The sequence below is a fragment of the Rhinoderma darwinii genome, chromosome 3 (assembly GCF_050947455.1).
Source record: "Rhinoderma darwinii isolate aRhiDar2 chromosome 3, aRhiDar2.hap1, whole genome shotgun sequence".
In the NCBI taxonomy this organism is placed as follows: domain Eukaryota; kingdom Metazoa; phylum Chordata; class Amphibia; order Anura; family Rhinodermatidae; genus Rhinoderma; species Rhinoderma darwinii.
Window position 1 is genome coordinate 152346326 of NC_134689.1, and position 9416 is coordinate 152355741.

Sequence of the window (9416 nt, forward strand, 5' to 3'; positions counted from 1 at the left end):
CCTATTGTTTTATGCAATTGTCACAAAGAGGCCAAAAAGGCCATATATAAGCTGCAGTTCCATAGTGCCTGGACACTTATTGATTGTTTTGTTGTACGTCCTCCCCCCTTCCTTTCCTTCCCCCTTACTCCTGTACTGTCAAATACTATACCCTAGCAAAATAAAACTACAGCAATATCTTAACGAACGGATTAGCCTAACATACACATCACAAAAATGGCGACGATAAAGTTAGTGACTTATAATGTTAATGGACTGAATTCACCCCAGAAACGGAATCAGATTTTAACGCTGTTAAAAAAGGAAAAAGTATCTGTTGCATTTTTACAAGAAACACATTTTAAAGTTGATAAAATACCTAGATTGCCTACTAACTATTTTTCTTCATGGTTTCATGGATGCAGCTCGGGCTCTGCTGTACGAGGTGTTTCTATTGCACTACATAGGGATCTACCGTTCATCTTTCTGGCTAGACATGATGCGAGGGATGGCAGAGCACTATTTATTAAAGGTAAACTGGGCACACTTACATGCACTTTAGCGAATTTGTATGTCCCCAACAAATCACAGATATCATGGTTACTCCAAATTCTGGAAGAGTTACGTGCTTTTGCAGAAGGCCCTATTATTATAGGGGGAGATTTGAACTTAACTCTTAATCCAGAATTGGACTCTTCAACTCATAAATCAACCATCCCACAGATAGGTAGACGGAAACTTTTGAACAAAATCCAAGAACTCAACTTACATGATGCTTGGAGAGTGATGAATACAACAAAAAAGGATTATACATTTTACTCTCACCCTCATTACTCACATCAGAGACTAGATTATCTGTTTCTACATGCACACTTTATAACATCAATGGAGGCAACGGGTATTGGACAGATTACGGTCTCAGATCATGCACCGGTGTTTATTACATTAAGGGTTGCAGAGTTGTCATCTAGAGAGTGGACATGGAGGTTAAATGAAACCCTTCTGGACTCCCCAGATCTGTGCAAGATATTAATAGAGTCATTGCAGTCTTATTTTGACATCAATGACACATCGGATGTTTCGGGGACTATACTATGGGAAGCGCACAAGACATATATTAGGGGTATATTAATTTCCTTAGGAACAAAAATCAAAAGAGAAAGGGAAAAGGAAATTTTAGGGATACTATCGAAAATAGCGGAGACTGAAAAGTTACATAAAACGACCCCAACCAAACAGTTACAGTCTGAATTGCAGATTCTCCGAAATAATTTGAAAGATACCCTGAACAAAAAATTAGCAGCTAATTTGATGCACTATCAACAGAAGTTATACACACATGGGGACAAGGGGGGAAAATTAATGACGGCCCTGATCAAAAAGAAAAAAGAAAGGGCCTTTATCCATAAGATTAAAACTCCAGAAGGCCATACATGTATGACTACAGAAGAAATAGCGGGAGAATTCAGTGAATATTATTCGAAATTATACAATATTCCGGCTCCCTCTCTGACCTCAGATATCTCCAGATCTGCACAGATTGAAGAATTTCTGGGGCCACTAAAACTACCTGCACTCTCAGGGGAAGATGCGGAGGAACTTATGACTCCGGTTACCCTTGAAGAGGTGTCAAAAATACTACATTCCTTTCCTTCAGGGAAAAGCCCAGGACCGGATGGACTAACTATTAAATATTTTAAAAATTTTAAAGATATTTTATTACCTCCGTTGGTTAGAGCGTTCAATGACTTGCTAAGGGGGAATAAATTCACGGCGCAGTCGTTAGAAGCGTATATTACAATTTTACCTAAAGAAGGAAAAGATCCTCTTTTATGTTCTAGCTACAGGCCTATATCTCTATTAAATCTAGATCTCAAAATATGGGCAAAATTGCTATCCACTCGGGTTAAAAAGTTTCTGAATACCTTAGTTCATACAGACCAGAAGGGATTTGTGCCGGGACGGGAGGGAAGACAGAACTCCATTCGACTGATGCACTACATTCAGAAAGCGCATGAATCTAAAATTCCTCTAGTGCTAATGAGTACAGATGCTGAGAAAGCGTTTGATAGAGTGGCATGGGACTTCATGGCAGCCACTCTAGCAAAATTCAACTTTCCAGAACCATTTATTAAGGCAATATTTACATTATATAGTAGGCCATCGGCTAAGATAAGAGTGAATGGGGTTCTGTCTCCTTCTTTTTCAATAGGGAATGGCACAAGACAGGGGTGCCCTCTTTCACCTTCTCTATTCATCTTGACTTTAGAGACTCTTTTGCAAGCCTTGAGGCAAGATGACCGCATTCAAGGTTTAACTATAAATTCAAATCAACATTTAGTTCACGCATTTGCGGATGATATGCTACTTACCATCACAAATCCGATTAGTGCTATACCATGTATTTTAGAAGTTTTTCACAACTATGGATTGGTGTCTAATTTTAGAGTAAACTACACTAAGTCAGAAATTCTTAATGTTACATTACCACAGAGACAAGTGAAAAGGTTGGCAACTGTTTCCGAATTCCAATGGCCTTCGGAATCAGTGAAATACTTAGGTATCCAATTGCCTGCAGATCTTAATGAGTTATACAAGTTAAATTACAAGCCACTCCTTCGGAAGATAAAAGAGCTTCTTATCTCCTATAATATACCATACATCTCGTGGATGGGTAGGAGAAATTTGCTCCAGACATATATTCTACCTGTGGTACTTTACATTATGAATATGGTTCCAATTTACTTGCCGAAAACTTTTTTCAAAACAGTGCAACAAATGTTTAACAACTATCTGTGGAAACAAAGAAGGCCGCGAATAGCATACCGCACTCTCACAAAGAGTAAGCGTCAGGGTGGAATGGGTCTTCCCAGTGTAGAGACTTACTATAAAGCTATACACTTGCAAAGATGGTTGGATATGGCTTCAGCTTCTGAGGACCTAGGAGGGTTAGTTAGGGAATCAGTACAGGGAGAAGATAATCCTTTAGCGATTCTTTGGGCACCGACCCAACAGGACATAAGCTCTATGAGGAATCCCTTAATGAAAGGCACTTTGGCAGTTTGGGCTAAGGTGGGCTTGAAAGAGGATGTACTTCCTCAACCATCACCGTTGCTACCGGTAGCGGCATTACCTAGAATTATTTCATTAAGGGCTGGTTCATGTTCAGACTTGTGGAAATGTTTTGAAGGAACACGGATTATAGATTTCATGTCGGAGAATAGAGTCCCAACAGCAGAGGAGATCCAGGCAATGAGGCAGGTAAATGCTCCAAAATTTAATTTTCTTCAAATACATCATATACAAATGGCATGTGAAAAATTTCTAAAACAGTATAATTTAACTAGAGAACTCACGTGGTTTGAAAAGTACCTAGCTACACATAAAGGGAGTAAACATAAAATATCAAAGATCTATCACCAACTGGTGGCACTCGGGGGGGTAGATCTGCCATCCTTCGTAGCAGCTTGGGAGGCGGAGCTCGGGCTGCAGCTGACGGATCAGGAGAGGAATACGGTCATGTGTAATTCACATGGTTTTTCCAGGTGTGTGAAACTGCAAGAAAATCACTATAAGTTGCTCACTAGATGGTATAAGACCCCGCAAGCACTATATCGTATGGGGTTTGCCCCAAACGCTCTCTGCTGGAGGTGCAAGTCTCATGAGGGATCGTTTACACATATTTGGTGGACATGCCCGGAGGTTATCTCCTTTTGGACACAGATCGAAAGACATATAAATTGGATATGTGACACAGATATAGCTTTAACCTGGAAAAACATAGCTTTGGGACTTCCTTCTAGTACCATGGTCTTGTCAAAAAAGAAATTGCATACGCACTTATTAGCAGCTGCAAAAATATTAATACCTCTGCATTGGTTGCAAACCACTGCCCCTACAGTAGGAAATTGGGTAGATAAGGTTAACCAAATCTGTCGTATGGAAGAACTATCCAATAGAATAGAAAACACTTACGAGAAGTTTATGAAGATATGGTCTCCGTGGATTCAAAGTAGAGATAACTTAAGTCGGTCATTTTTATAATTCGACAATCATATAAAGCTTTAATACATATGGTTTTTAAATTAGAGGGTAAAACTGACACTCATTCATTTACCCCCCCCCCCTCCTTACCTACTTTCAAAAGCTGTCCTTATTACCAACCCTATCCCCACGTTTGGGGCTCCCCCCTTATTGATGTTGGATGTTTAATCATTTTCTATATCATCATTTGGCGTATTTCTAAATGTATGATTAATGGTGTTACTGATTTGCTTTGAATTGAATTGCATTAAGTACACACTGTGGTTGTAATAAATGGCATTTATTTTTGAGAGACCAAATGACAGAAAATGTCTAGAGCTGTTAAAGAAATATGTAATGCTGTGTAATGTTTGTTATGTGTTAACTGTACTTTATACCAATAAAAACAGATTTGATAAAAAAAAAAAAATCTTATAGATTATGTATTTTCTATGAAAGTCCCTCGTACCCCACAATTATCTTTACTGTTTTTAGAATTGGACTTTGTCCCATGGGTTAATAGAAGACTATTCCGTAAAATTTTAGTTATAGCTAAACTTGTGGTTACAAGATATTGGAAAAAACCAGACGCTCCTTCAATTTCCATACTCCTTTTGTTAATCAACACTACCTATGTATATGAAAAAGCAATTGCATTCGGGAATTTCTCAATTGCGTCTTTTAATAATTATTGGTTAGCTTGGACAAGTTCTACTTTCTGCCCAAGACCTTAATCACTGAAGCCCTGTTGGGCCTGTTCACAGTAATTCTATTGCTTCTGTTATTGTTGTTGATGCTTGTAAGTATAATCTGTACTTGCGTATTTAACGTACACTGTCGTCATGAACATTCTTAGTCTAATATATCATGACATGTTAGTTTGCTCATAATTCACCATGTATTGGACTTATTGTAATGGAAATTTCTTATGCTGCATTTTTTGCACTTTCTAATATCCGGAGTATTCTTGTCTTGTAAATTTCCTAAATGTCTTTTTCTATTATGAGACAGGTTTGATTTGGATGCTCCTTTTGTTTTCTGTTTTCTTTGTCTGAAAAACGTCAATAAAAATCATTTGAATTAAAAACTCCCCCGCACAACCCTCGTAAACCATTTTTTTCCAAAGAAACGTAGATCATCTAAGTAGTCCAGCGTATCTACAACGTAGCCCAAACGGTCGATCAGAACCTGCAAAATAAAAAAATAAAGTTAGTAATATAAAAAGTGAAAATCTTCTCACCTACAGTGACTTCTGTCTTCTCCCTGCACCGCAATATAAATACACGACAATAAAAAAAAAACAACGACTTGTAGACATCTAAAATACACTAGCATTTCTTGTGAAGCGCCTTTTAAAATACATGCGTTTTTTATGTGTTTTTCACAATTTTTTTACACATTTTGCGTCATTAGGAGTCCCATTGATTATGGGAACATTTGGCACGCTTTACGTGCCAAAGAATTGACAAGACGTTTCTTTTTTTCCGCATCATGCTGTATCTACTAATGGTGCGCTTTCCCATTGATGTAAATGGGAAGCTTAATCAAGTTATTTTTTTACACATCTTTAAAGGGGCTTTTTACACGTTTTGTGCGTCCTTTTTGCAAGTTTTTGGTCCCATAGAATATTGGAACGTTTGGCGCGCTTTACATGCCAAAGTATTGACAAGACGCTTCTTTTTTTCTGCAACGATTTTTTTTAAATGCTTGCGGAAAAAATCGTGTTGTATGTATTAACGGCACACTTTTCTATTGACGGAAATTGGAGTCTTAATCAAACGTTTGACACGTTTTTCGGTGCCTAAAATGAGTCAAAAACCGAGTCAAATAGACGCCGTGTGGACCTGTCAACTGAAAAGTCATTCACCACATTCACCCTCCTGACTTTCATCATTCTTAGGGTATGTTCGCACGGAGTGTTTTCAGCCGTTTTTCGAGCCGTAATCGTCCCGAAAAATGGCTGAAAATTCGAAAGCAGAACGCCTCCAAACATTTGCCCATTGATTTCAATGGGAAAAACGGGGTTCTGTTCCGACGGAGCGTTTTGAAAAACGGCCGCGTAAAAGAAGTGCATGTCACTTCTTCAGCTGTTTTTGGAGCCATTTTTCATTGACTCTATAGAAAAACAGCGACAAAAACGGTAGTGAAAAACGCGAGTTTGCTAAAAAAAAAAATAATCAGAAAATCAGGAGCGGTTTTCCCTTGAAAACAGCTCTGTATTTTCAGACGTTTTTTGATTTTGTGTGTGCACATACCCTTAGTCTTTTGGTGTGTCCCGTAGCTTCTGCCAAAAACACTCCCAAAATGGAGCTGGACAATGCTTAGCAATTTGAAGACACCTTTTCCTGGCTGGTAGCCAAAAATAGAGAGGGGGGTGAGTCTCCCTCCCACATTTACAGCAGCTGCAGGTCAGGCTGCTCCACCTGATTCACCTTGCTGTAATTCTGGGACGTGCTCCATCTGGTGGCCAACATAACTTGTCAAATTATTATTTAATTTTTAATACTTTCCACCTTGTGGAAGAATAAAAAAAAATAAAAAATATAGCAAAAAAAGCTTAAAAATATAATAAAAATAAGTAACTTATGTGAAACAATTTTTTTTATTTGATGATACATTGCCTTTAAGGTTCCAAAGGCGGAGACCGCACTAGGTTTCCAATTTACAAGATCAGAACCCACTTTCAAAAGATCTGTCAAAGGTTTGGCAATGGAGGAAAAATTATAAATAAATTTTCGGTAATAATTAGCCAAACCCAAAAACCTCTGCAGAGATTTTAGCAAAGTGGGTTGGACCCAATCAAGACTTGCCTGAATCTTAGCGGAGTCCATACGAAAATCATAAGGAGACCGCACATAACCCAAGAAATTAACTTCCTGAACTCCAAAAAGGCATTTTTCAAATTTCGCATAAAGACAATTTTTCCTCAGTACTTGAAGGCCGGACCTTAAATGTTGAATATGAGAGGACCAATCAGAAGAAAACACAAGAATATCGTCCAGATACACCACCACAAAGTGTCCAATAAAAGTTCTGAAAATATCATTAACCAGGTTTTGAAAAACTGCTGGAGCATTACTTAAACCAAAAAGGCATGACCAAATACTCATAATAACCGTCTGGAGTATTAAATGCTGTCTTACACTCATCCCCTTTGCGGATCCGAACCAAATTGTAGGCCCCGCGTAAATCTAGTTTAGAGATCTGATTAAACAGGTCTGGGATGAGTGGAAGAGGATACTGATTCTTAATTATAATCTTATTTAATTCACGATAGTCGATACAGGGTCTTAAACTGCCATCTTTCTTTTCAACAAAGAAAAAAACCTGCACCTAACGGAGAAGAAGATGGAGGAATATGACCCTTACGGAGACTGTCTTTAATATAATCTTTCATGGCCTGTCTCTCCGGAGTAGAACGATTATAAAGCCGTCCCTTAGGCCCCATGCCCACTTCAGTTTTTTCCTTCAGGATGCTAGCCGTTTTTCTGACGGCTAGCACACTGACCCATTCATTTCAATGGGACCATGCACACTTCAGTTGTTTTGACGGTCCCGTTGCTCCGTTCCGATCTAAAGTAGAGCATGTCCTACTTTGGTCCGGGATTCCGTGACCGTGAGGCCCATGCAAGTCAATGGGGCCGTCAAAAAAAATGAAGGCACACGGAAGGCATCCGTGTCCAATCCATGTGCCGTCTGTGTGTGACGGAGCCGTTGCCTAGCAACGGGCGGGCAGAAAAACATAACAGAAATATTACACTAATCGGCAGCCACTTGTCTCTATCAATCACTGATAGAGAAAAGAGGCTGCTGATTAAAAATAAAAATCAGTTCATACGTACCCGGTCGTTGTCTTGGTGACGAGTCCCTCTTCTTCCTCCAGTCCAGCCTTCCTTTCTGACGTGACAGCCTGTGATTTGCTGCAGAGGCCGCTGCAGCCTGTGATTGGCTGCAGAGGCCGCTGCAGCCTGTGATTGGCTGGAGAGGCGGTCACGTGGGATGAAGCGTCATCCCTGGAGGCCGGCCTTCTGACATCATCCTGACGTGCGTGACCGCCACTACAGCCTGTGATTGGCTGCAGCGGCGACATGGATAAAACGTCATCGCTGGAGGCCGGACATAAGGAAAGTAAGTATGATTTTTTTTTTTTATTACATTAAAATTGTATTTTCCGAGCGCCGAGCATGGTACTGTCTAGGGTGCTGAAATAGTTACCGATCAGTGCAGCCCATTAACTGTTTCAGCACCCTGGACAGTACCATGCTCGGCGCACGGAGACACGGAGTGCGCACGCCCGCTAAAACGGGCACACGGATCCGTCACGAACGGCCGTGAAAACTGTGGCGGAAGTGTGCACGAGGCCTTAGGCAGCTCCGCATTAAGGAGAAGTATAATGGGACAGTCGTACGGCCTATGAGGAGGGAGAGATTCACAACCGATTTCAGAAAAGGCATCCTCAAAATCTTGAGTATGCTGAGGCAACGATGGTGCATTGCAAGAGACATTAGTGGTAGTCAAAGATTTGTAAGAATCATAACATTTAGAATTCCACTTATTCAAATCTACTTTTACCCAATCAATAACAGGATTATGTGTCTGCAACCATGAAATACCCAGTATTACCTCAGAAGGTGAATTTTCTAGAATAAAGAAAGTGATTTGTTCAGTATGCAAAGTACCCAGTTCCAATCTCTTTGCAACCTGAAAAATCTAAAAAATTAGCCACAGAACCACAATCTACAAAAGCTTGACCAGAAATACAAACATTAACAGGCAAAATAACTTTTTTAGAAAATGTGGGGAAAACCGGACTGCCCAGATGGCATTCCCGGGGACCATCTAGGCTGTGAAGTTTTTCCGGAGATGTACGTTCTGGACACTTGGAACAGTTCTTGAGTGTATGACCAGCGTCCCCGCAATAGAAGCACAGCCCCTTGCGTGTCCAAAAAAGTATCCGTTCTTCAGAAGGCATAGTGCAGCCCAAGTGCATGGGCTCTTGTGCATCAGATGAAGGGCTCTCAGCGCCATGACAGATCTTTCAGTTTTGCGCTCATGTAGTAATCGGTACAGACGCACTACAAGGATCATGGTATCCTCTAGAGTCAGGGGTGGAGAGTAATTTATTAAGACATCTTTCAAGGTTTCTGAAAGGCCGCAGTGGAATTGACAACGGAGTGCAGCATCATTCCACTGTGAAGAAATGGACCATCGTCTAAACTCTGATTAAAAATCCACGACAGGACACAGTCCTTGCTGGAGAGATAACAGCTTGGCCTCAGCCACTGCAGTGACATCTGGTTCTCCATATATAAAACCCAGGGCCGCAAAGAAGATCTCCACAGAAAAAAGTTCAGGGGCAACAGGTCCCAATGAAAAAGCCCATGTCTGAGGATCACCCTGCAAAAGTGAAATGA